This window comes from Eleutherodactylus coqui, chromosome 2 (genome assembly GCF_035609145.1).
Source record: "Eleutherodactylus coqui strain aEleCoq1 chromosome 2, aEleCoq1.hap1, whole genome shotgun sequence".
Classification (NCBI taxonomy): Eukaryota; Metazoa; Chordata; class Amphibia; order Anura; family Eleutherodactylidae; genus Eleutherodactylus; species Eleutherodactylus coqui.
Window position 1 is genome coordinate 21,574,730 of NC_089838.1, and position 26,479 is coordinate 21,601,208.

Genomic DNA, 26,479 nt, shown 5'->3' on the forward strand with positions numbered 1-26,479 from the left:
TTAATGGGTCATGGTGTGCTGTAGTGACTTTAGAGCTTATACAACATCTCACACAAGGGAATTTACAAAAATTGGGTTACTATGTTAAACATAATTTTAAAAAATTACAAATATTCATCAGAACGAACCAAAAACATTACATTTGTTCTCTCGCAAAACCATATCTACTGACTTTGCCTTTTTTTTCTGTACTGGACTGAATTGTAATATTTTCTTTTAGCAGGCACGGGGCCCCTGGAAATGGACGCCTTGTAGTTGAACTCCATAGGACCCTTTGTTTCGCAAGGTAAACCAAAAACAATGCCTTTTACATTGTAATCTACTAATGCATTGCTTGGCAGTATCTACAACCCTCTTCTGTCAGGCCATGATGTAAAACTGTAAGATATTGTTTTTTTTCACAATATGCTTCAATGTCTAAAAAAATCATTAAAATCCGTTTGTAACTTAAAAAGTCAATTTTTGTGGCCTTTTAGGTAAAAAGTGAAATAAGATCTTCTCCAAAAATGATTTGGGTATACTTGGATGAGTGCAAGGAAATATTTAGATTTTTTTTTTTTGGTCATATGGGTCAACATTAAAAAGTGCAAAATCTGTTTTCAGGTATTGCTGTGCTGTTGATTGTCCTGGTGGCTCTACAATGTTTATTTACACTGCTCAAAAAAGGGTAACTTAAAGGGGTTGTCCGGCCATAAACATTAGGTCTTATTACTTCTGTTTGCCAATTTCCATGCACTTTGTAATATACATTGTGCATGGAAAATGAAGCAAACAGAAGTAATGAGACCTAATGTTTATGGCCGGACAACCCCTTTAAGCATCACAGTATTAGCTCAACGTTATTTAAAGGGGTGGTTAAAATAAACACAGCTCACCCTGCCATAACAACAAATAGGCATATAGGCACCTCTCCCTGCTCCCAGCATTTCCTACACTGCCACTCCCATTGTTTCTTTACAGGCTGTAGTCCCGCCTATCTATAGTATGTCACAGGCTGCTGCAGCCAATGAGAGAGCTCAGTGATTGAGTGCTGAGTTCTGTCAATGGCTGCAGCAGCCTGTGATGTCCTATATAGGGGCAGGACTGCAGCCCGAAAAGAAACAATAGCAGCAGGACTAAGTTGCAGTATAGGAAATGCTGGGAGCAGGGAGAGGTGAGTATATACTTATTTGTTGTTTTATGGCAGGATGAGTTGGGTTTTATAGAAAAAAAAGATCTCGGAAAACCCTTTGAATTTCGGGGATATCAATCTGTCCAGGTAGGGAGCAAAAGCGATTGTCAATTAATTTCACCTGTTTGGGTGTAAATGAACCCAATGGGATCCTGATCCCTTCTTCTTGATTCTTATCAAGTTTTGCGTCACTACTGATAACATGAGGCTCTACCTGCAGCCCAATCAGGTTACAGAGGTAGTCCTCTTCCGCCAGGATGGCCCATCTACACGTGCCATCATAAGAAGGTTTGCTGTGTCTCCCAACACAGTCTCTAGAGCATGGAGCAGATAGCAGGACATGGGCCGTTATACAAGGAGAGTTGGATGGGGCTGTAGAAGGGCATCAACCCAACATCAGGACTGGAGGAACCGGAGTAGCACTGCCAGAGCCCTACAAAATGACCTCCAGTGGTTAATGGTCTGCAGGCTTCTGACCAAACCATCAAAAATGGACTCCATAAGGGAGGCATGAGGGCCCGATGAGCCTGTGACATGAGTCAGTACTGTTTAGCTTGATTGGCAATAACCAGAGAAATTAATTTTATGGCTGATTTCGAACCCAACCCTGAACAGTTTGATAATGTTGGTTTCCATGGACTTTTGCGAAGTCATTTTGTTCTCACTGAGTTAACCCTTTCCAATCCACTGTCTGATGTCTAAAGACATTCTGATTGAAGGCTGTACCGCTCCGATGTCGGAAGATGTCCGGCAGTTTATTCTTACTGGCCACTCTGTTGTCGGGGGCCCCTCCAGCATGTTACATACCGCAGCCAGCAGATGGCGCCATTGTATAATGGCAGAAAGAGAAAGCCCCCTAGGAAACCCTGAATCCTAAATTGGATGGCAAAGGGTTAAATAATTTATATCAGTAAAGATTTTAAACTTGAATGTTTTGTTCATCGAGATTCAACGTGGGATTTAAGCGTTACCTTAATTTTTGAGCAATGTAGTCACGTATCCTTACCCTTAGCATACAGTGTAAAGCTGTTTTAAGCTCTCTTCATACCACAGGGGACTGAGTAACAGTTGTATTGTTTGTATCAGTTATTCCTAATTAATATGATACTGAAAGAATAAGGAAAATCCCAAAAGTTTTCCTATATTTATGCAAAAATGTAATCCTTCCCGCTCAATCACATATACGGTTTCTATCTGACTGCCAAACGTCTTCCTGCTGATGAACTCCAATCTCGCGGTTTGTGAATATCGTTTTATTTCCATGATAGATCATTAGAGATTATCACTCCATTATGTTGTCATCATTAACCAAAACATCAAAGAGCAAGGCGCTGCTTTGAGTTTACGAAACTTTACAATTAGCAGCGGAGGTACACGCGATGAAAAGGTTTGATTTACACTTTTTTTTTTAAAAATCACTTCTCCAAATTGTAATTTTGCCTATTTGATCACACAATATTGGAGGCTCACTTACATTTGCTGCTTTTATTGATATAATCTACATCATAAAGTGGTGTAAATTTGCAAATGCATAGCATTTGGTATCTTGTATTGATCTTAAAAGGGTTATCTGATTTAGAAAATTCATTTTTAAATACCCTATTATATAATTCATCAGGAATATCATCTGTTAGCCAATGCAAAAAGCAGCTATAAAGAGTGTCTCTTAGTCTGGAGGACTTGCAATGTCTATACATACATAGAAAATCCATTGATTTCAATAGGCATTGTGTAATGCTTCATTTGTCCTGTAGGGATGCTAAAGGGAAATTGAACATGTTCTCCCAGGTTCGTTCACAGAGTAGAGCTGATCGTTGGAAGTTCCAGCAAAAAGACACCTTGTAGCCAGCTAATAGCTAGGGAAGTCTTCTAACATGCATGGATTATACAAGGTCGAGAACCCTTCTAGGTTAGGCTTTGTTCACATGACCATTATGGTTCTTTTCCGTCAGGTTTACGAAGTCCCCAAGTTCAGCAGAATATCACTGCTGCATTGTTTTTCTGCCTCATAAGTATAAAGAAATCTGAAATCTAAACTACCCTGTTTCCCTGAAAGTAAGACATCCCTGAAAATAAGACAGCATGATTTTCCAGAATTTTTGAGGATGCAAAATGATTTTTCAGGCTTTTTGAGGATGCTTGAAATATAAGCCCTACTCCAAAATTAAGCCCTGCTAACAGTTAATTAAAAAAGTCAATTTTAATAGTGTCCAGGCAGTTATACATGTAAAAAAGTTAATCCTTTTCGAACAAAAATTAATATAAGGCACTGTCTTATTTTCGGGGGAAACACGGTAGAAAATATAAGTAAATATAATCCATGACTATGTCTTAGGGCCCTATTACATGGGCAGATAAATCACCCATATTCATATATGCATGCCCCGACTGACCAACGAACAAGAATTTGTTTGCTTCTTGTTTGTCATTCAGTTTCTGTATTCATAAAACTGGATGATCGATCGACCAACTGTCTGCTTACTGTGAATGGAGGCAGCCGGACGGAATGATACCCAGCCCACTCTACCTCCACTCACTAGCGTTAATCGTTCTTGTGTAAAGGCATAGCTACGATCATCACTGGGATGACCTGTTGGGCATCTGCACCCATTGTCCCATGTAAAGGGGCCTTTAGGATCAGTAACAGCTTCTCATATGCTGGGAAGGCTCAGTAAAGGTCCCCATACACATTAGGGAAAAGTCATCCAAACTTGCCAATTCCAATAGGACTGGATGACTATCATATATGTGTAGGAGCCTCACATCTCTCCTCCAGCAAAATATTTTGAGGGAAAAAAGGACCGGACTTGTTCAATTTCAATGCCTAATTAGTTTGTTCTCCTTGCCCGTTGAAAACACACAAACGCCCAGCTGAACTGAGCATTTACAGAGGAGTTGGATTGTCCATTACTGCAGGCCTATGGGCACCTTAAGGGGCATACTATTTTTCACACTAGATTTTGACTCCCTGATGCTCTGAGGATCGTTTAGTGGGTGCAAATGCCCTAGTAACTTACCTCTACTAGTTGAGATATTGTAACTTCCCATAGGGAGAACCCGGACACCTGACATACGTGGGGAGCTGGGAGGGTAGAGTGTTGACTTGTCACAGCGGGACTTACAATGCTCCTTCACGGAGAGACACACGCAGTGAGCATGTGTTACCTTAGTTAGTAATTTTTTTCAATCTGTAACTCCTGGCCTTTTGTTTCAGATGGTCATGTGATCTCAACTCTGACCAGCTCAGATTTTCTTGGGGTTGTGAACTCTGAAACTCATCAGATTCTCAGTTTGTGTGATGCTGTTGCATGAATCCTACCACAGAAACTGTTTAGAGGGGCAGACAGGCATTCCTGTCAAGGTTCCTGTCACACAGTTATAATAGAGGAGATCCCAGCTCATCATCTTGACTGTTTTGTGGCTTACTTAAGTAAATATGGAAGGTAATGATAATATGATAGTCCCCCAGCATGCAAAAGTGCTAATACTGTGCTGATGGATCATGGGATAGATGTGAAACTGAAAGTAAAAAATCTCACCTTGAAGATACATGCTGACCACTTGTTGAATGACTAACCGTGCAAAACATGGATGAGCTAGGTCTGTGAGACATTCCTTTTTTGATGTTTGTACCTTGGAAGAATAGAGTATCCGTAATGATTTTCTTAAGGGTACTTTACACTGGCCGATTATCGCCCAAATTCTTGCGGAAACAGCAAATTCAAGCAATAGTCGTTCTGCGCTCACCTGCCAATGTTTGAGTAAGTACAGGAGTGATAGTCGGGCAGGAGTCTATGGGATGGCTGTCGACACTTATGCGTTCTTCTTTGCTGGTTTTCACGGTAGCTTGTCCTGTTATCTCCCATCCCTTTAACTTTACTAAGGAGCTCAACGTGTATGACTCTAATATATTAAAGGATTAGATTGTAAGCTTAGTAGGTCAGAGGTGACCAAGATTGTAAACATGTCAGTGTCCTTTAATAGACATAAAATATCTGTTTTATAGATTAATTTAAGCTGCTTGGCCTATGTATTACTCAGGGAAGAATGTTCCGAGGATCCATTTAGCTCACGGCCACTGGAAGAAATTACTTTTTTTCTATGTACGGTCAAGGGTGAGAGGTCTTTCTTTATCTCTAATCATTTTGTTACTGCCTGGCCACATAATCCATTATTTTTCCTACGTGCCCCACCACTTTAGTCTCTATCTGGTGGCAATTTAAGCATATAATGGAGTGAGATAGTATTTTTTAGACCATTTCTCTAAGACGTCGAGGAGAATCAATCTATGAATCTGCCCAGCATTTTCACAATAGAGACCCTGAGTAAAATGTTTCTGTCCAAGGGTATCACTACAAATGGCAATGAACCAGTCATAGTGCCCCCATGACAGTAGCATCCATATGACTCAATGTGACCTCAGAGCTGAGTGCATAACCAGCTTTTTGTGGAACCCCTGACTTAAGTTCTACAGAAACCCAAGGTTCCATAGACCACTTGTTGGAAATTTCCAGTAGACAAAACCAGTTGAGCAGTGAGTATAACCTAAATAATATGTAACATCAGGGTACACCGAGCTTTATCTGTACACCCATTTGTCTTAACAGACTTCTCTCTGGTTAGGTTAAAGGGGAAGTTTCCATTCAGTGAGGGTGAAGTACCATAATGGAGCCAACTGTCAGGTTGGTCATATTGTATGGATCTAATATTGCAGTATATTTTTCATGGCAGTAGGCTATGTCAAGGTGTTTTTTAAATCACTGCAAAATCTTAATACTCATCAGTCAGACATGACAGAAGCGTCACATCCGTTTCTGTAGCTCATATTGATTATGGTGGATGGTTAGATTCAAGTTGAACATATAATTTGGTTGTCACAGCATGACAGTGCCGGTGGAAGAATGGGACTGGAGTGGTGTCCCGGCATCAACCGTAGCCCATGTGCTCCTCACATCGGCACATACTCGCCGCCATTCTAGCGCTGGGCGCCGACAACAGGAGATCTGTATGTATGGTGGATTGGTTGCTAGGGAGTTGATACAGCCCAGTCAGCCAATCAGCATTTGCCTTTGCACAATTATTCTGGCTCCTCCTCTGGAAGTGTGTCGGTTATACTTTTGGTCAGGTTTATGTATGCACATGTCTAAAGGTATTCTTGGTCTTTAAACTTCTGTCTAAAGACTGCTGTTTAAAGGTGTTCATAGAATCATAGAATGGTAGAGTTACAAGGGACCTCCAGGGTCATCGGGTCCAACCTCCTGCTCAGTGTAGGATTTACTAAATCATTCCAGACAGATATTTGTCCAGCCTTTGTTTGAACACTTCCATTCAAGGAGGACTCACCACCTCCCGTGGTAACCTGTTCCACTCATTGATCACCCTCACCGTCAGAAAGTTTTTTCTAATATCTAATCTGTGTCTCCTCCCTTTCAGTTTCATCCCATTGCTTCTAGTCTTTCCTTGTGCGAATGAGAATTGGGCTGATCCCTCTGCAGTGTGACAACCCTTCAGATATTTGTAGACAGCTATTAAGTCTCCTCACAGCCTTCTTTTTTGCAACCTAAACACTCCCAGATCCTTTAACCATTCTTCACAGGACATGATTTGCAGACCTCTTACCATCTTGGTAACTGTTCTCTGAACTTGCTCCAGTTTGTCTATGTCTTTTTTAAAGTGGGGTGCCCAGAACAGGACACAGTATTCCAGATGAGCTCTGACTAAGGAAGAGTAGAGGGGGATAATTACCTCACGTGATCTAGACTCTATGTTTCTCTTAATACATCCCAGAATTGTGTTTGCCTTTTTGGCTGCTGCATCACATTGTTAACTCATGTTCAGTTTATGATCTATTAGTATACCCAAGTCTTTTTCATATGTGCTGCTGCTTAGCTCTATTCCTCCCATTCTGTATGTGCTTTCTTCATTTTTCTTGCCCAGATGTAGGACTTTGCATTTCTCCTTGTTAAATACCATTTGGTTAGTCGCTGCCTACTGTGCAAATTTTTGTAGATCTTTTTAAATACTCTCCCTCTCTTCCTTAGTGTTAGCCAATCCTCCTAGCTTTGTGTCATCAGCAAATTTGATCAGTTTCCCATCAATTCCCTCCTCCAGATCATTTATAAAAATGTTGAACAACACTGGGCCTAGGACAGAGCCTTGTGGTCCCCACTTGATACATTCTTCCACTTGGATGTGCAGCCATTTATGACCACTCTTTGAGTACGATCACTCAGCCAGTTCTGAATCCACCTAACAGTTGCCTTGTCAATCCCATATTTGGTCATTTTCTCAATAAGTATTGTATGAGATACTTTGTCAAATGCTTTACGAAGGTCAAGATAAACTATATTCACCGCATTTCCCTGATCAACCCAGTCAGTGATACTGTCATAGAAGGAAATTAGATTAGTCTGGCATGACGTGTTTGTTACAAACCCATGCTGGCTCTGGTTAGTTACTCCATTTCTATCCAAGTACTTGCATACATGCTGTTTAATAATTTGTTCAAAGATCTTTCCCGGTATAGAAGTCAGGCTCACAGGCCTGTAGTTTCTAGGATCCACCTTCTTCCCTTTTTTTGAAGATAGGGACAACATTTGCCCTTTTCTAATTTTCTGGGACTTCTGTTCTCCAGGAATTTTCAAAGATTATGGCGAGTGGTTCAGCAATTAACTCCGCTGCTTCCTTTAGTATCCTAGAATGTAATTCATCTGGACCTTGAGACTTGAATTCATTTAATTTAGCTTAGTGTTCCCTCACCATCTCTCTGCTTACAGATAGCCTGCATTCTTTTATTCCCCCAATAGCACAGGGAAGATCAGTTGATGTTCTATCTACTTTCTGAGAGAAAACAGATACAAAATAGGAATTTTAAAGTTCAGCCTTCTCAACATCATTCCTAACCACTTTACGATTTTCATCTTGTAAGCATCCAATAGAATCTTGGACTTTTCTTTTGCTTTTGACATACCCCCAAAATCCTTTTCTATTCTTCTGGACTCTGCGGTTCCCTGTCTGACCTGAGTCTCCAGTCTAACTAAGTTTGCTGCACATTTCACCTTAACAACTGTGAAACTGTGAAACTGTATAATACCTTGCTGACCCAATATTTTGTGGCCGTTCATATATTAAAGTGTCATTTATCATTTGTTACAACTTCCTGTTATCTTAGGGAATGTTATGGTTGCCCCAAGTTCTTGATGTGGGGTTGCCTTCATCAGGATGAATGCTTCACTGTTAGGCAGGGATCTCTTATGTCTGTGGTTTAGGACCAGGTTTCCTTTATCCCAACTTTTTAGCTTCAATATTGATACATTTGGCTAGAGTTTTGTATGTATATTCATCCTGTTTGCATTTTAATTACATCCTATCCGGACGAGGTGTTTCGTAATATTGGTCATGAGCAAAGATCTAAGTAATCTCCACCTGCTGCATATCACTTCTATTGGCACTTTGATAATCAATAATTTAATGGTCCAAAGCACACAAACATTACCATCATTGGTCAAGTAACTGTCAGTTTCCAGCTGGACTGTACCCATTGGGTTAAAATCAGGATTTTTTGGAAGCATGTCTCGAGGGAAAGTTGATTCATTACTAGGCCCTCATCTGCAACTCCAGCACATTTAAGTAGTTGACTTCTTGGTAGGTTTAACACTGGTTTAGGGATGGTCCAAAAGGAATGAGAATGGATGATTGCCTGACCAAAAATTACCCCATGGGTCATCATTCATTGTTCATGTTACATGTGACTATTATTTTATCATACCTACTCCTGTAATGGTTATCCATTAGCCCAGAACTTGTTAAAGGGGATGTTTAGGACTAGGTAAAGGGTCAGTAAGAGTTGTAGCAGGGCCGTGGGTGGAGGCCCCCATGACAGGGTTAACAGGGAAGAGGGAAGAAAAGGGTTACAGTGAACAAGAGAGGAGGAGTTACAAATAAACGGGAAAGATCATTGGAAGACATCAGAGGAGAAGAGAATACAGCCAGGAGAGCAAGGAAATCTCACCCTCCTGCCCTATAAGAGGGTATAATTTTAGGGGATGGTATGGTTACTTTTAGTACTGAGTGAAGGTTGTGGGAGTGTATAGCATTCATCATGGCAGCGGCGGGTGGGGGGAATCCTTGGTCTTGGTATAAAATTTGGTTGAGGGAGAAGGCAGGATGTTGATAGCTACCTTCACCCTCTTTAATTAATGGTTGCTGTTGGGTCTGTCGCCTCTTGGCTCTGACAGGGGCGGAGTCCTTACAGAGATGGTGGTGTGTCTAACCTTGTAAAAGCTAGTGGGTCTCCGAATCGGTGCGGTTAGAGGCAATTGGGAAATTGGCTCCCTGAGTCGGGAGGTGTGCGGCTGGAGGCAATTGAGATATTTTCTTAAATGGCGAGGCAACAGATTTTGGGGCTCCAAGGACCTCCCCTCCTTTTTGGTGGGGAGTGTTAATTATTGTTGATGTCTGAATTAGGTTAATTCTATGTTAATTATATGTAAATTTTGTTTGTAATAAAATGGCTGCTGTGGCCAAATTATCCAAAAGATAATAGGTGTCTTGTGTTATCCAGGCATAGGAGGTGGAGGTTGGCAGTTGATAAAAGGTTTGTAAGGCTACAGCTGGAAATGACTCTGTTATACCTGAGTCATACTTTTTTTTCCAAAAACACATCATTTGTGTCCATGGGCTCTGTAGGCCACTTTCACATGGCCTAAATCGTGCGAGATTTGTGCACTGTGAGACGCAAACATTTGGCATTTTGAATGGGCTCATACACAAGAGCATTCTTTTTTTACCCACAATGCATCATGGTGTGGGAAAAAATCGCGGTATGCCCTATCTTTGGGTGTTCCATCGGAACGTATTGTCCATTGTTTTCAACGGGGCCGGAAAACACATCGCTCGGTGTCTGATATGCACAAGAGTGCAATGCGAGGTTTCCCATTGAGGTTTCCAACTGAAGTGATGGGAGGTGTTTTTGACACAAAACGCCTCGCATCCGCAGGAACATCACACAAGCGAGATATCGAGCCATGTGAAACTAGCCTTAGGGCTTAGTCACACGGGCGCATCGGCACCCGTATAACAGGCGCCGATGCCCCCATGTGACTGAGCCCTCACTGCAGGAAGAAGACGAGCGTTCTTCCAGAGGGACGACTCCCCACAGCGCTGAAGAAAGAACAATGAAGCCGGTCACATGTTCTTTCTCCCCGGCGCTGCAGAGAGACGTCCATCTTGAAGTATGTCCGTCTTCTTCCGGCAGTAACACGGGCGCCCATGCGCCCCTGTGACTAAGCCCTTAGTGTTGGAACTCATAACTATTTTGATGCAAAGCCAGAATCCATAGTTGCGCTGTTTCTGGACAAACCCTCAAATCAAACATCTTGTATATTGTGAAGAATGGGTTTATGTTCACGCTGTGTAGGCCTGATATCACACAATCGTGGGTAAACAGACAGAACTCTGCAGGCTGTTTCTCTTATTAATTGATGTATGATTAATCAAATGATTTGCTAGGAACCAGGCAGATTGCTGCGAGCATCCTCAGACCTGAGAAAGTATTTGTTGTATTAAAGCACGGCTGCACGGAGAGGTTGTCATACTTGTCTCGTGAGCTACAGTAAAACCAATCCCACGGGCTGGAGAATTAGATATTCTGGATTACTGAGCTGGTGTAATCCCCAAGCTGCCTGCAAGTCAGTTTCCTGCGGTCCGGTGAAGTGTAAGACCTCTTTCACATAAGCATAATTTCTCGTCAAAGTGAGCCACGCTAAAAATCGCGATTGACTCTGCTGAAAATCAGATGAACGAAGAATAGCGCGACCAAGTTGCAGGTATTCTTTGTGATTCTATCGTCCATTCACACAGCTGGCTGCGGTGAAATAACTCCACAGCCCCGAAATACATGGGTCGCCAGAACTACTTTAACCCTTTCCAATCCCCTGTCTGACCTCTGAAGACATTATGATTTAAGGCTGTACAGCTCCAATGTTGGAAGACGTCCGTCGGGGTTCTCTTACTGTATATTGCCAGCCTCTCTGCTGTCGGAGCCTATCCAATGTGTCACCTAATGCAGTACTGGCTTTAGCCAGCAGATAGCGCTGTTGTATAACGGCAGAAAAAGAGTAAGCCCCCTAGGAAAACCAGGATACAAATTGAATTGGAAAGGGTTAAGGACTTTTAAATGCCTCAGTTAGAGGCACCTGTCAGAGTTTAGCATTGCTGGCTGCTGCTAAACTCCCTCCCCCTACCTTTTTCAGACGGCTCTAGAGATGAGCGAGCATACTCGGTAAGGCGATATACTCGAGAGAGCATCACCTTTGTCGAGTACCTTCTGTCTCGTCCCTGAAGATTCGAGGGGCCACGGAGGTCGGGGGTGGCGCGGAGCAGCGAGGGGGAGCTGGGAGGAGAGTGAGGGAGATCCCTCCCCCCCGCTCCCCCCCGCGGCCCCTCCCCCCCAAATCTTCAGGGACGAGCCAGCAGGTACTCGAAAAAGGCGATGCTCTCTCTCGAGTATATCGTCTTACCGAGTATGCTTGGTCATCTCTAGACAGCTCCCATAGACTCCCATTGGAGCCTCCTGTGTTGGTCTGTGAAAAGATGTAACAAGGCTTTTTTTTAACCACAGGAAGAAATCTCATCGTTGAAATAATGAGCTTATGTCCTATCTATCTTAAGGAATCCATAGAAAACCATTGGTTCTAATGGACGTGATTTTTAATGCGCCTACTTGACACGTCAAAACAACGCTAATGTGCAAAAAGGCCTAAGGCTGGATTCATATAAAGCGTTTTGCTGCTTTTTTTTTAGCGTTTGTTATGGTGTTTTTTTCACAAGCGTTTTCAGAAGTGTTTTTTATTTTGTTAGATTTTGTATATCTGTTTTTTATGGCATGTTATGCTGTCTCTTTTTGTTAAAGGTCCCAGACAATAAGCTTATAAAAAGGTATCCTGCTGCCGGGTTCTCCAGTGATCAGCTGTAATCTGCCGAAGTATTCTAATACCTGTGGTGCCTCCACAGGGGAAATGAAGTATTACAACATATCCATTGAAGTTTATGAGATAGCCATATAATGCACAGATGCACTGGGTCCTCCAGTACTGCGGACACTGTTTGTAGCTGTTCTTCACTCCTCTAATAAAGGGGTTTTCCCCGGACTTATATGTTGGCCTAGTCTTTAGATAGTTCATCAATATTAGATCGGTGGAGGACTATTCTTGACAGCACCATAGATCAGCTGTTTAGAGAAGCTGCAGCACTCTGGCTTGTCACTTTACAGTCATTGATCACCTGGGCTGTCTCATTTGACTGATTTGAGATTGTGTTGCAATACCAAGCACCACCACTGCAAAATGTATAGCGCTGTGTCTGGAAAGCAATGAAGAAGTCACAGCATCCTCCAAAGTGCTGCATCATCTTCAAATAACTGAATGGAGATGGCGTCGGGAGTCATACCCCTTCCTATCTAATATTCATGACCTATTGTTGAGGCATGCAGGTATGTGGGACCAGGGTGACGTTCCTCAACACACACATGTCTTCATTTGTTGCAGGGCACTGTCGAATACACATGTTCCTATGGTGTATGGGCTCAGTGGTCGACCAATCAGCTATAGGAGAAGTGCATTTATTCTGGCTCCGCCTATTCATAGACTTTGGTTATTGTCCTGCTTGATGTGTCTGGAGGGTGCGGTCACCTGACAGGCTAAATTTTAGCAGTTCATTCAACTTTGCTGGGGGCTTTTACCATCACCTAGTCCTGTTATAATTGTAGAGCTTTTCACCTACTTTATATACATACCTATCCTCCATCTAGGGGCAGACTAGGTCCCCTAAGTTCCAAGCATGGGGTCTTCCCTATAGGGACGATCACCCCACTTTTTGGTTCCGCCACTCCAAAGATGGTTAAGGATAGCATTACCGTTATTCGCCCTATTTTACGTTTCTGCATTTTGCTTCAAAGTATATAGGTCAACTGTAATGTGTAGGTGAGAGTTTCCCATGAGGGGCATCATACTTTCGGCAGCGCGAACGCAACACCTATCCTGAGAGTAGGTCATCAATACTTAAAGGGGTTTTGTCATTAAAAAAAAATTATCGAAACTTACCTATTCCTTCCCTGTCAGTCTCCTTATCACATCTTCTCCTGGTCGAGCTTCTCCAGTGCCCCAGATCAGCTCACTGCAGGCTGGGCCCAGCTTGTTATGAAGGCTGCTTATCACAAACTCCTTCCTGCTGGGTCAGTGAAGGTCACATCCCCATGCTGTAGCTTTACTGCCTGGGAAGGAATTGTAATCTATTTCAGAGATAGCTCTCATGAGCAATCTCTGAAGAAGATAGGCAGTCCTCCTGCTGGCCTGTGAGCTGTGACATAAGGTACATGGACAGACTGCCAACCTAATGTACGTAACCTCACAGGAAGGAGCAGAATCAGGCAGCTGGAGCTGAAGTGAGCCCCTGCACTGCAGGAGACAGAAGAAGATAAGGGAGGTGAAGATCTAGTAAGTAGACTGATGGGGGAGGAATAGATAAGTAGAGCATTTTTCTTTTTTAGTGACAGAACCCCTTTAAGGCCAGAAAAATCCCTTAACACCCTAATGCTGTATTTCAAATAGTTATTTTAAGGCTGAAACCCCATTTTTGCTCATAGCAGCATCCAGACGCTCAGCACCGGACAACTACTAGGGGTTCAATGAATGTAATTTAGAGCAAAATATAGCTCCCTGGACTCATACTGGCCATCCCAGAATCGGAATGGTTTCACACGGAACCGTTGTTCTATACAAGCACTTGAAAGTTCTTTTAATACACATAAACAGTTTTGTCTGTACTTAACTGTAGCATCTTTAATTCCACCCTCCGGCATTGAATTCTCTGGCCTGTAATAACCCAGTGTAAAGTAAATTTCTACATGTGTAAAGGCACTGTGTGTGAAATGTTAAAATTACAGTTATTATTTTGGAGTTGTGCGTCCCTCTCCACCCTCCAACTTCAAGAATTTATCGCCTGTAAACAGAATTTCCAGCCTAATTTCTGCCGATTTCATTCTCAGCGGGTATGACAGAGACAGATTATAGTCATCCATAAAGACCAGTTAAAATGAACTTTTCCCTTTATGCTCATAAAAGCAACAAGTTCAGAACTATTATGTATTCCTGCAGTGAGGATGAAGACATCTAGATGAAGAGCCGGTTCTTTATTATCGTATTGCAGCTTAAGGTCCAAGAAACTTGGAAGTCATCTAGGGTACTACCATCCAGGGCCGACCTTTGGGGTGGGCGATCTATGCAACTGCACAAGGCGCATCACTCAGGCCCAATCAGGCAGAGTCCCAGTGCGCTACCGTTGCTGCCCCGCAGTCCTCTATGGCTGAATTTGCAGTTAATTCTATCCTCTTCTTTAACCCCTTAAGGACCAGGCTGTTTTGTACCTTAAAGGGGTTCTGTCACTAAAAAAGAAAAATGCTCTACTTATCTATTCCTCCCCCATCAGTCTACTTACCAGATCTTCACCTCCCTTATCTTCTCCTGCCTCCTGCTGTCCAGGGGCTCACTTCAGCTCCAGCTGCCTGATTCTTCTCCTTCCTGTGAGGTTACGTACATTAGGTTGGCAGTCTGCCAATGTACATTACGTCACAGCTCACAGGCGAGCAGGAGGACTGCCTATCTTCTTCAGAGATTGTTCATGCGAGCTGTCTCTGAAATAGATTACAATTCCTTCCTAGGCAGTGAAGCTACAGCACAGGGACCTGACCTTCACTGACCCAGCAGGAAGGAGTTTGTGATAAGCAGCTTTCATAACAAGCTGGGCCCAGCCTGCAGTGAGCTGATCTGGGGCACTGGAGAAGCTCAACCAGGAGAAGATGTGATAAGGAGACAGACAGGGAAGGGATAGGTAAGATTAGATCATTTTTCTTTTAATGACAAAACCCCTTTAAGGACGAGACATTTTTTAGGGATTTTACTAGAGTTGAGCGAACGTACTCTGTCGAGCTTGATGCTCGTTCGAGAACACAAACCAAGAAAAAAAAGCTTGGGACCCGGCGTCCCACATACAAAAATGCTCGAGTCTCCCATTGTAGTCAATGGGGTTCATTACTCGAGTACAGCTCTCGAATTTTACGAAAAGCTCGACTCGAATAACGCGGACCCGAGCATTTGGGTGCTCGTTCATCTCTAGATTTTACCCATGTGGTGGTTTTAATGCCCTATTTTTGTTCCTTCAGCTACCAAAATTATTTTTGCTGTGTTTTTTTTTCTGTGACATATAGGGCTATTTTTGAAATATCTTTTTTACTGACTTTTTTTTCCAATTTTTTTTCATTGGGGGTAAAAAGCAAAAAGAAAAAAGATTTTTTTTAACATTTATAATTTTTTTTAAAAATTAGTATATTTACACTAAAATAAGGTATGGGAAAGGGTTCCTCATTTTTTTTCCGCCGTTTTGATATATAGTATGTATGGTTTTGGATTACAGGGTGCATACAGGGACAGTTTTCGTTTGCGTCGGCTTTGGGTTATTTTCTTTTTCATGTATATATTTTTATTTTATTCTGTCATTTTGTTTTACTTATGTAATTGTGTTTTTTACTATCTATGTCCCCCATGACGTCAGGGGGACATTCACATGCTTTTGGTTTTTTTTCATTTGACACTTTTCCGCTGTAGCTGAAGCATCCATAGGATCCCCAGTTAGGGCTTATACCCACTGGCGTTTTATTTAACTCTGCGATATCGCTGTGTTTTTTTCAATGGGACTTTCTAATGTTAAACTCTCATCACACAAAAATCACAAGTTTGTGCTTTTACGACTTTTGTGCGATGCGATTTTAACATTAGAAAGTCCCATTGAAAAAAACACAGCGATATCGCAGCGTTAAAAAAAACAAACACTAGTGGGTAAAAGCCCTTACACGGAAAACATCCCCTGTAGTGACAATAGTCACTTGCAGAGCTGATCAGGGTCTGCAGGGACTCTGTAGCTCTGCTGTAGCAGGGGATCCCGGCAGCCAGCTCGCGTAGTGGAAGAATGAATTTCACTTTTACTCTTTAGTACATAGCACTCATTGAGCGCTGTGTACTAGAGAAAGGAGAAGGCAGAAAGGGTTAAAAACCACTCCTGCCTTCTTCCATGGGTTCTCAGCTGTCACTAACAGCTGACAATCCGATTTATTGCAGAAGCAGAGGCTTTAACACCCCCGCTGTATTTTTACTATGGCTGGGTTTAAAGCTCAGGACCAAGTGCCATAAATTTACTGTGCTTAGTTCTAAATGGGTTAGGGGCGGCTTCAGATGACCGTATGTGCAACTGCGAATGCTTCAGTGCCACATATTTATGCAGTGGACGAATCTGACTTTTTGCAAACGCAGGGCATGTTCACATGCGCTCACAAAACACCCCCACCCTGATTTAAAAGGCTATTTAGCCTAATGGAGGCCCAGATGTGTTTTCTATTTAATGGAATTGCACAGTGTACTGCACATCTCATTGAATTTTGTGCATGCATTTGCACACATCCCATAGACGTCTATGGGGCCCTTGGTGTGCAAATAGGCAGGAAAATAGAGCAGGTCTGATTTTTGTTCTATGCGAGAAATGCACGTGCAAAATAGGGAGATGAAAATGAACCCTTTGAAATGAATTAGTGCTATTCTTTTGCACATGCAAATAAAACCATGTGAATTAGTGTAGCCGTTTCAGGCCCTGGGTTGGAGTCTCAGGTGTAGCAGCCACAAGTCTGGAGAGTAGTAAGCGATGAGCCAGGAATCAGCAATGGGAGGTCTCGGTTTGCAGTACAAATGAATGAGGCCGGTAAAGTAGTCAGATGGAAAGCCAGAAGTCGGGATCAGGAGGTCTTGTAGCAATAGCAGAGGAGCAGGCAGAAGTGGAGATTGCTCAATCAATCAATAGTGGAGCACAATAAACACGCACTGGTGCAGTGGCAGGGTCAGGCTTTTATAATGAGTCCAATCAGGAACAGAAGCGGGGTCAGGACTAGGGGGCAGGAACTAGATAACTAGAAAAATCATGGAACAAGGCTGAGAGTCATGCAGGGGAACTGTCAACAGGCTGGATAGCTCAGCAGTGAGAGCTACTGACTGGAGTGCAGGAGGTCCACGGTTTGATTCCTGACAATTAGCTTTAAGAGTGTGTTCACACGTAGTGGATTTTCCACAGCAGGAAAACCTGCACCAAATCCACGCCAAAAATCTATGTCAAAATGTGCACCTTTTAGTGCGAATTTTGAGACAGATTTTGGTGTGGATCCACAGCAGATTTCATTCTTTCAATTGCAGATCCGTGCCAAAATACGTGTCAACTTTTACACAAAATGCTGCAAATTTTGATACAGATTTGCTGTGGATTTTTTCTCTACCACGTGTGAACATATCCGAATGTTGGACCACTATTCATGGGACAGTGTTTTATGCTTTCTCCCTGTGCTAAAATTTTCCAGCCAGCCCCTATGCATGCACTCAGCTGGTAGAGCTGCAACTCACCACTGTTGCTTGAGGTGACATCCCAACACTGTTTTACTATAGTCGGGGAATGGGGGCACCAAAAAAATGTTTGCACATGGTGCCATCTAACCTGAGGCCGGCCCTCCTACCATATATATTGCTTAATATACTTCAACTAAATGCTAACAGAGGCATCAAGCTGGGAGAGCCTTTCACAGGGTGATAATCAAGTTCCAGGTAAAGGCAAAAATGGGAGTAAATTGTTTTTGGAAGGCAGCACTGGTTCACAGGAGATCAACAAACGAACAGAAGAGATTGCTGGTGTGTCATCCTTTATTCATAGAAATAGGTCCAGTAGTAAAACAGCATGGCAACGTTTCGACGGACCTATTTCTATGAATAAAGGATGACACACCAGCAATCTCTTCTGTTCGTTTGTTGATCTCCTGTGGACCAGTGCTGCCTTCCAAAAATAATTTGCTTCCAGTTTACTTCGGCTCCTTGATGTCCGGGATCCGGCGGGCGTGCACGGCGAGTACGTATTACTTTCCTCCACACCTATCATATGGTGCATATTGGCTTGGTGCTGCTGTTCGGCTATTATCTATATGGCAAAAATGGGAGTAGTCTTTTTTCTTTTTTAGGATGTGGTTTAGGGCATGGCCAACCTACAGCAGGAGAAAGAGAGAACAAAAGAGATAACAAGAAAGAACGAAATACAGTGCATTCAAGTGTTGTATACTTTATTTGCAAATAATGATTTTTTTCTTAAAGGGGTTGTCCCGCGAAAGCAAGTGGGGGTATACACTTCTGTATGGCCATATTAATGCACTTTGTAATATACATCGTGCATTAAATATGAGCCAAACAGAAGTTATGCACTTACCTGCTCCATTGCTAGCTTCCCCGTCGCCATGGTGCCGTCTAATTTCAGCGTCTAATCTCCCGATTAGACACGCTTGCGCAGTCCGGTCTTTTCCCTTCTGAATGGGGCCGCTCGTGCCGGAGAGCTGCTCCTTGTAGCTCCGCCCCGTCACGTGTGCCGATTCCAGCCAATCAGGAGGCTGGAATCGGCAATGGAACGCACAGAGCCCACGGTGCACCATGGGAGAAGACCTGCGGTCCACCGTGGGTGAAGATCCCGGCGGCCATCTTAGCAAGGTAAGTAAGAAGTCGCCGCAGCGCGGGGATTCGGGTAAGTACTATCCGGTTTGTTTTTTTTACCCCTGCATCGGGGTTGTCTCGCGCCGAACGGGGGGCCTATTGAAAAGAAAAAAAACCCGTTTCGGCGCGGGACAACCCCTTTAATATACTAAAGCATTATTGGCAAGCCATCATGTAGTATAAAAGCATTTACTATTTGAAATTACTGATCCCAGTATGACCTGAACAATAAAGGTATGCCGAGAGCTGTAGTTTCACAAGCCAGAATGCTGGGGACTTGCATGTGAGTTCAATACTGATATGACGCAGTGAGAGACAGAATACGTAATGACACTGGATGACTCACAAGTATCGTCCTTTGGACTAATTCATTTTCTTCTTGATCTTGACCAGACCTTCATGACTTCACCAGCTAATTCTTGCCTCTACACAATGTGTCCCCAGAAATAAATAATAAGTTACACAGTGCTCACACAAATAAATAATAATGCACTGTGCCCCCTGAAATAAATTATCTTCTTTCCTTCTCTTCCGGGCTCAGACCACCATGAAGACTTCTTCTAGTTACAAATCATCTCTATACACTTTCTCCATCCCACCACTACATCCAGTGCTCCCCACAGAGTAACAGTCACCACACTGTGCCCATCACAAAATAATAATGCCATCTTTGTGGTCCCACAGTAATTTTCCTTTTAGATCGCAACAGCAAGTAGCTGCCTCCATTTGTTGACCCCCACAGTAATTAGTTCTTCCCACAATAACTGGCCGTCCCCACAATAATTAACTGAATACAGTTGAATTTAAAAAATGTACTCACCTTTTCAACTCCCCTCGGCAGCTGTGGTGACTGCCCCACCAGTCTCTCAACTCTCCTCCCAACTGCTCAAAGAGGTTAGAAATGGACTTAAGGCAACTTGGCTCTCCTCCCAAGAGCTGGTCATGTGACCGCTACAGCTAATCCATGGCCTCGGAGTTCGTATTGCTGAGGCCAAAGATTCACAGCAGCAATCATATGCTCAGATCATGTGACCGTGGCTTCCTGAAAGTGAACAGAGACTGGTGGGATAGCAACTGTAGTGGCCGTGGAAGAACCGAAAAGGCGAGTATACTACATTTTTTAATTTACTGATTACTTAACTGAGTACAAGGACCAGGAAACTGGTTAAGGGGACACAGGTCTGTACTAAGGATACTTAGGTACACAAAGGAGGGGACTCCATGACTCAATGTGATGCAGAGTGTTAAGGCAGCAGTATGCAATCCGAAGCTCTCGCTCATGACCTGAAAGTTGCAGGTTCAATCCCCGCGTGGTTCAGGTAGCTGGCTCAAGGTTGACTCAGCCTTCCATTCTTCCGAGGTCGGTAAAATTAGTACCCAGCTTGCTGGGAGGTAATAAATAAAATTACTTGAAAGCGTTGCGGAATAAGTTGGCGCTATGCAAATAACAAGTCCCCCCCCCCCCCCAACCTCTTCCCTCAATGTCTCTTTCCTGCCACTTCAAGACCAGACGCACTGTGGGGGATGTAGTATAACCGAACTTTTTGAGACCAATCATCTTGAGTCTCTGGTTGATGCCAGTACTGCAATGCTAGACACAGCTCATGGACAAAGGAGGCGCTGTTTCTGTTACAAAAAAAAGCTGATCTTTTATTTTAATGCTGGACAACCCCTTTAAGGCCTTAAAAAAAAGGAGAGGCCTTTTTGATGAGTGGTTGTTTTCATAATGTCCCACAAACCACAATACCCTCCTAATTTATAATCTATTTACCACTGCCGCTTTGATGGTAGTGCCAAGCCACAGTCCATTACATGATTAGGAAAAAAAAAAAGAATTCTTCCATCCCATTGTATTTTGTATAGATGCAGGTTTACAAATGTGTATCCCTCACATCACGGTCCTTGAGAGCAGCTGATATCTCTGTTTGATATATAATGATGTGAAACGGACGTCTATCACTAATCTAATATATAAATGGGCATTTCTGCTACAGCACATTGTGTATAATGGTCCGGAACAAATATCATTTACACAGCAAACAGCTCTATTAATTCCAATAAGTTAGGTAAAAAAAAAAACTTTTTTAAAGTTTGTTGAATTCTCAGTTTTTAAAAGTTGGCCATTTATACATTTTAAAGTGGCTGTACACATAGTCATAAGCAGAGGCATAACTATAGTGGGCGCAGAGGGTGCGGTGGCACCCAGGCCTTAAGGGGTTTGTAAGGCCTCTCTTCCCCATTTGAGGAGACCAGTAGGACAGATAAAGCTGCATTCACACAGGCAGTTTTCACGCGCAATATCTGACCAATTGTGATAGCGCCGGATATCGCGAGTGAAAAGAACACATTGCTTCCAATATGTTTATCTGCACAAATACGTTTGTGTGATTCCGAACTAAGACTTCTTCTACATTTCAACTTTAGTGCTTATTCAAACAATTGCGCAAGCTTTCAGCACAATGCATTTAGATTCGTGTGTATATCGGTGCATAGCACTGTACGTTTTGCGCATGCAGGGCCTGTTCACATGCTCGCGCAAAACACCTCCACCCTGATTTAAAAGACTATTTGACCTAATGGGATTATGCAGCGTATTGCGGATTTGCACGTGTATTTGCGCACCTCTAATAGACTTCTATGCTGCCCTTTCTTGCGCAATGTGGAGAAGGATAGAGCAGGTTCTACTTTTCTCATGTTTTGTGCAAAAACACGTTATTGAGAACAAACCCATTGACCTCAATAGGTTTTATTGTCTGTGTATTGCGCGCGTATATTTTACATGGACAAAAACACACACAAATACAGTGAAGAAGCCCTTAATCTAGGTTTCTTGTATGTGCTGGTTGAGGGTGAATTCACACCTGTGGTGTAACTGATTGGCCAACAGAGAGGTATTTCTTCTAGCCGGCCAAACAGCCGTAATGGAAAAGTATTTACTCCAGGCCCTTCCTCTACATGGGCGCCGGTTGCATATTTTGTATTTCAGCCACACTTCAGTAGCGGTGAGCGATTCCAGCAACCTGATTGGTTGTTGGGTACACACCCCCCTTTGAAGATGTGCACGAGTGGGCGGCCCGTTAAATAAGCAGCAGCACAGCCGTAGGAGGGTCGGCAACTAACCCTAACCCCTAATCCTAACCCCAACCTTAAACCCCAACCCTAAACCCTAACCCTAAACCCTAACCCTAAACCCTGACCCTAAACCCTAACCCCTCCAAAACCAGGAGTGGAATCTGCAGGGGAAAAGAATAAGATTTGTACCCACTGGCATAACTATAGAGGATGCAGGGGTGCGGTTGCACCCGGGCCCAGGAGCCTCAGGGGGCCCATAAGTCCTCTCTTCTTCATATAGGGAGCCCAGTACTATGAATAAAGCATTATATTTGGGGGCCCTGATACAGATTTTGCCATGGGGCCTAGGAGCTTCAAGTTACGCCTCTGTTTGTACCTCCTGCGTATTTTGGACGCAATGCTGGTTTTGGCACACAAATACTGACCAAAATATATATAAGGTCGTGTGAAAGAGACCTTATATACATAGCTCTATACATATATACATGGCTCTATACATATATACATAGCTCTATACATATATACATAGCTCTATACATATATACATAGCTCTATACATATATACATAGCTCTTTCCTTCTGCATTAAACCCCTTCCCTTGCCCCCATCTAGCCCTCACACCCCACCCCCCCAGGTCCCTAATGTAGAGCCGTCCTTATCGGGCAAATTTGTCTTAATATATAGGAAAAATGAGAATCGCGATCCGATTGGTTGTTAGGAGCAGCCAGGAAACTTTTTATCTGCTCTACTTTTTCTACATTAGGCCTTTATGGTTTTGATCTCGCGGTGAAATTTATCAAGCTCATCCAGCATCAGTAGCGATAAAGAGATGAAATCTCCGATGACAACATTTCAGCTTGAAACAATGCTTTCAGCGTGTTCTGCTATTCTTTCCTGTGCAGCTGAGATAATATGATATAAAGCTTTCACACTCCGTAAAGGATGGAGACTGTTATGCCCCGTGATGGAAGTGTAACCTGATTGTAGGGCTTTTTAGATTTTGAGATATGGGTTTAATGATACAATGTTCAGGAGGAAAAAAAAAACCTCAAACTTTTGGTGCCCAACTTTCTCCGGCTCTGGAACCTTTGCAGTGATTTTCCTTTCATGAAATAGACATTTTCAGAATGCATCCAATAATATAAAACAATGAATTGTGTCATTCTAGTTGCCATGGCAACATGGTGCATGTCTACTTTGCCAGAATGTCTGACTGATTCCAAGACAAGAGGAAAACCTACCGAAAGGATAGGCTATTCTCCTTGATTATCGGTTAAGGCATTGGTGGCTCAGTTATGACTGTACTAATGTCTGCACCCGCTTGTTAAAGGGGAGAGTTCTCCACTCAAGGATCGGGATTGACCGATAGGTGTTTTAGTCCTCGGAGGGGCAGGGGACAACCTGTAACGGGTGATGTGGCATCCTCTACGGGGAACCTAGCATCCACTTCATTCAACCAACGGTTTATCTCTTGCTCTCGGTAACCGGATCTCTGGCAGACATCACCGCAGGAAGTTACTGAGCCCACATCCAACATCAACTTTTATTGGAACTTTATTCTGTATTCTGTGGTGCGTGGTTACTCTCTCTGGGCACTGCGGTGGCACACCTAGTGGAGTCAGGAGCTAGTCCTGCTTTGCTTGCTGCTGCCAGGCCTGCTTACTAATTTAGATCTGGCTTACTCTCTCTCTGCCAGGGGGTGGTCACTGCCCTACAACGTATACTACACCCTGGCGGCGGGGGACTTTTGGCGCGTTGTGCCTGCCATGGATTATCCTACCCAGCGCCAAGAGGGTACAGTTCTAAGGCAAAATGTTAGTTAGAACACACCCTTAAAAATACAGTACACCTATGATAGTTAATGCTGCCACAAAACTCAGGGGCTATGCACCACATGCTTCTCTGCAGGCAATAAGAACAAACGTAGGTCCTTGCTGCCATCACTGGACCAATACATGACAATGGCCCAGGTAGGAGAAAGGGGAAATGTGGCTGGCAGTAATATAGGGGCACTGTAGCTGCCATTATTATAGTGAGCACTATGGCAATAGTGTGTACTATGACTGGCAATGATATAGGGGGCCCTGTGACTTACTGTGACTCTACTCTTTGTCTTGCCCTGTCATAAGAATAAAATGTAGAATATTGTGTGGCTCACAATGGCTTTTGAAAACTGTACTTACATAAATGTTTTTCTGATTCTCAGAACTGGATGTAAGGTAAACTAGTAACAATGATGGCAGGAATTTTTTGTGGGCCTCCTATCAAAAATCTAGCTGAAGAATAGTCTCTCCCCAGCCTGAATCTCCCCACTAAAAGGCAAAAATGGATTAGATTCACTTATACAGTAAATGGAAACAAAATAGGTTTTAAGTGTACTGTCTCTTTAAGAAACAATGCTAATTAAGTCAAATACCTATTAAACCGAGATCTCTGCAAAAATTTGTCTCTAAAGCCCCCCTTGAGGACAGAACAGTATAGTGAGCTATTACAAGTACTTAACTCAAATTTTGTTTGTACAAAGAGATTAACTCTACTAGCATCACACCCGGCGCGTTTTAAGTCTCTCTGATATTAACAGTAGAAGAGGATTGTTACGGGGACCTTGCAGTCAAATGTTTGGCTGATAATTATTCCATTGATGAGATGCTGTGTTAAGCTGTTACTTTCCACGATTTCTTTCCACCCACACTTCATTCACTTCCAGCGTACGGATCGCATGTGTATGATAGAGTGGGCTCACTGCGCAACATCCCAGGTAATGAAGAATCATTGATTGTATGTTCGCCATGAGCCTGTTTGCCATCGCAATGCTGAAAATCAATCCCATGTAACAGCGTGTGTAATTGAATACCCCTTTTGAGTACACCACGGATGCCCCAGCGGCTCAGCCTCTGCAAAAAAAAAAAAACATGAAAAAAACGTGCATCCTTCCGTGCGGCGATGTTTTTTGGCTTAACTTTCTCATCAAATATTAACACTGAACTTAAAGTGTCCTTGGGAATTCATTGACTTTTCTTAGAATTTTATCTTAAGTCATAAAGAAAAAGCCAATTATGGTTTTTGTTTTATTTTGCCGTGTATTACGGAGCGGTCATTCTTTACAGGGATATTAGATTACATTTATTCTAGGGGTGGTCGGTTCACCGTGGGATAAAAAATGAAGGCCTCTTCATACGAGCAATTTTCACATCTGTGTGCTGTGTGTTTGCAGCTGAGTGCACACAGAGAGCAAATGGACTCATAAGGCTATATTCACACAGTCGTGTGCGAGTCGCGCCCCTACAGAATGCGCGCAAAAAATATATCGCACAGCACATGGGTGATGTTGCCCCTGTTATGGGGCTATTTGCTGCCTTAAAATACGTCCATGTGAATGGGCCTTCTAGTCGATGGGACTGAGCCAGCATGCCACAGAGCAGGGGCGTAACTATAGAGGATGCAGGGGATGCGGTTGCACCCGGGCCCAGGAGCCTTAGGGGGCCCATAAGGCCTGTCTTCTCCATATAGGGAGCCTGGTAAGCATTATAGTTAGGGGCCCTGTTACAGGTTTTGCACTGGGGCCCAGGAGCTTCAAGTTACGCCTTTGCCACAGAGTCGTAGTCTGTGTTGAAAATTGCAACATGTCCTATTCTGGTGTGATTTCTCATGACTGGGGTATAACGGATTCGTCTGCTGCAACCTCCCCCCCCCCCCCCTTTAACCTCTTATCTAAATTAATCACTGACAACCTTTCTTTTGGATAATTTTTTGGCCGCAGCAGACAATTTATTAAAACAAACACAACAATAAACATACAACACTTCAACCCTAATGATAAAAACTATTTTGGGAGAGATCCTTGGAGCCCCCTAGGTCTGTCGCCTCACCAACCCTGGGAAATAGGTGAAAACTGCCTCCCGTCGCCTACCCTCAGACTCGGGAGACCCTATTTCCCCACGAACCACGCCTCCCGTCTCCAATCACCTGACTCGGGGGCTCGCCAACTATCCTCGAGTCGCCTTTCCTCCCGACCCCGAGGTCCGCTAGCCATACTCAGACCAGCCACACACACCATGTTTGCAGGGCCGACCCCTGTCAAAGCCAATAGGCGACAGACCCACCTAGTAACTATTCACCCCCAAGGATCCCTCCCCAACCCGCTGCTATGACATTTTATCCCCCCTTCCCCATTACTCTTTCATCTGGGCGGGTGGGCGGGACTCTTCTGCTCCTGGTCCGTCTTCTCCACTCTTCTTCCTGGACTGGTTCCTCCTCAGCCTTTTCGCGCTCTCCCCCCCCCCCCCCCACTGAGTCCCCCCCCTTACCCAGCATGCCCCCCCTTTCTTTCCTTAACCCTTTCCCTCCCCGTTAACCCCGTCATGCCTGCCTTCACCTACAGCCCTATGGGCTTCAGCTCCGGCATTGCTCATGTTATTCTTCTGTTCAAGTCAATGGGTGCGCAAAAAAAGGAGGGAACACATGGATGACACTTTGTAGAACACAGCCGGAGACTGAGGAGATGGAATACTTTCACAACATAGATCAGACCAAGGGTCAAGGCAGGCAGCAGACAAGTAAAGCACAGTCAAATGATGAGCCAAGGTCAGGATTAGAGAAGTCAGGAAAGCTGGGCTGC

The 26,479-nt window shown here is 43.5% G+C and overlaps 1 protein-coding gene across 6 annotated transcripts in view; it reads left to right on the plus strand.

Moving 5' to 3' along the window:
- Positions 1-26,479, plus strand: part of SGCD (sarcoglycan delta) — a 603,650-nt gene that overhangs the window by 169,334 nt on the left and 407,837 nt on the right. For 5 of the 6 annotated variants that reach the window (XM_066590465.1, XM_066590464.1, XM_066590469.1 and 2 more), the window contains exon 2: positions 221-286. The gene's annotated coding sequence lies outside the window, so the exon portion shown is untranslated. The remainder of the gene's footprint in view (positions 1-220; positions 287-26,479) is intronic. The other variant, XM_066590467.1, reaches the window with a different exon arrangement.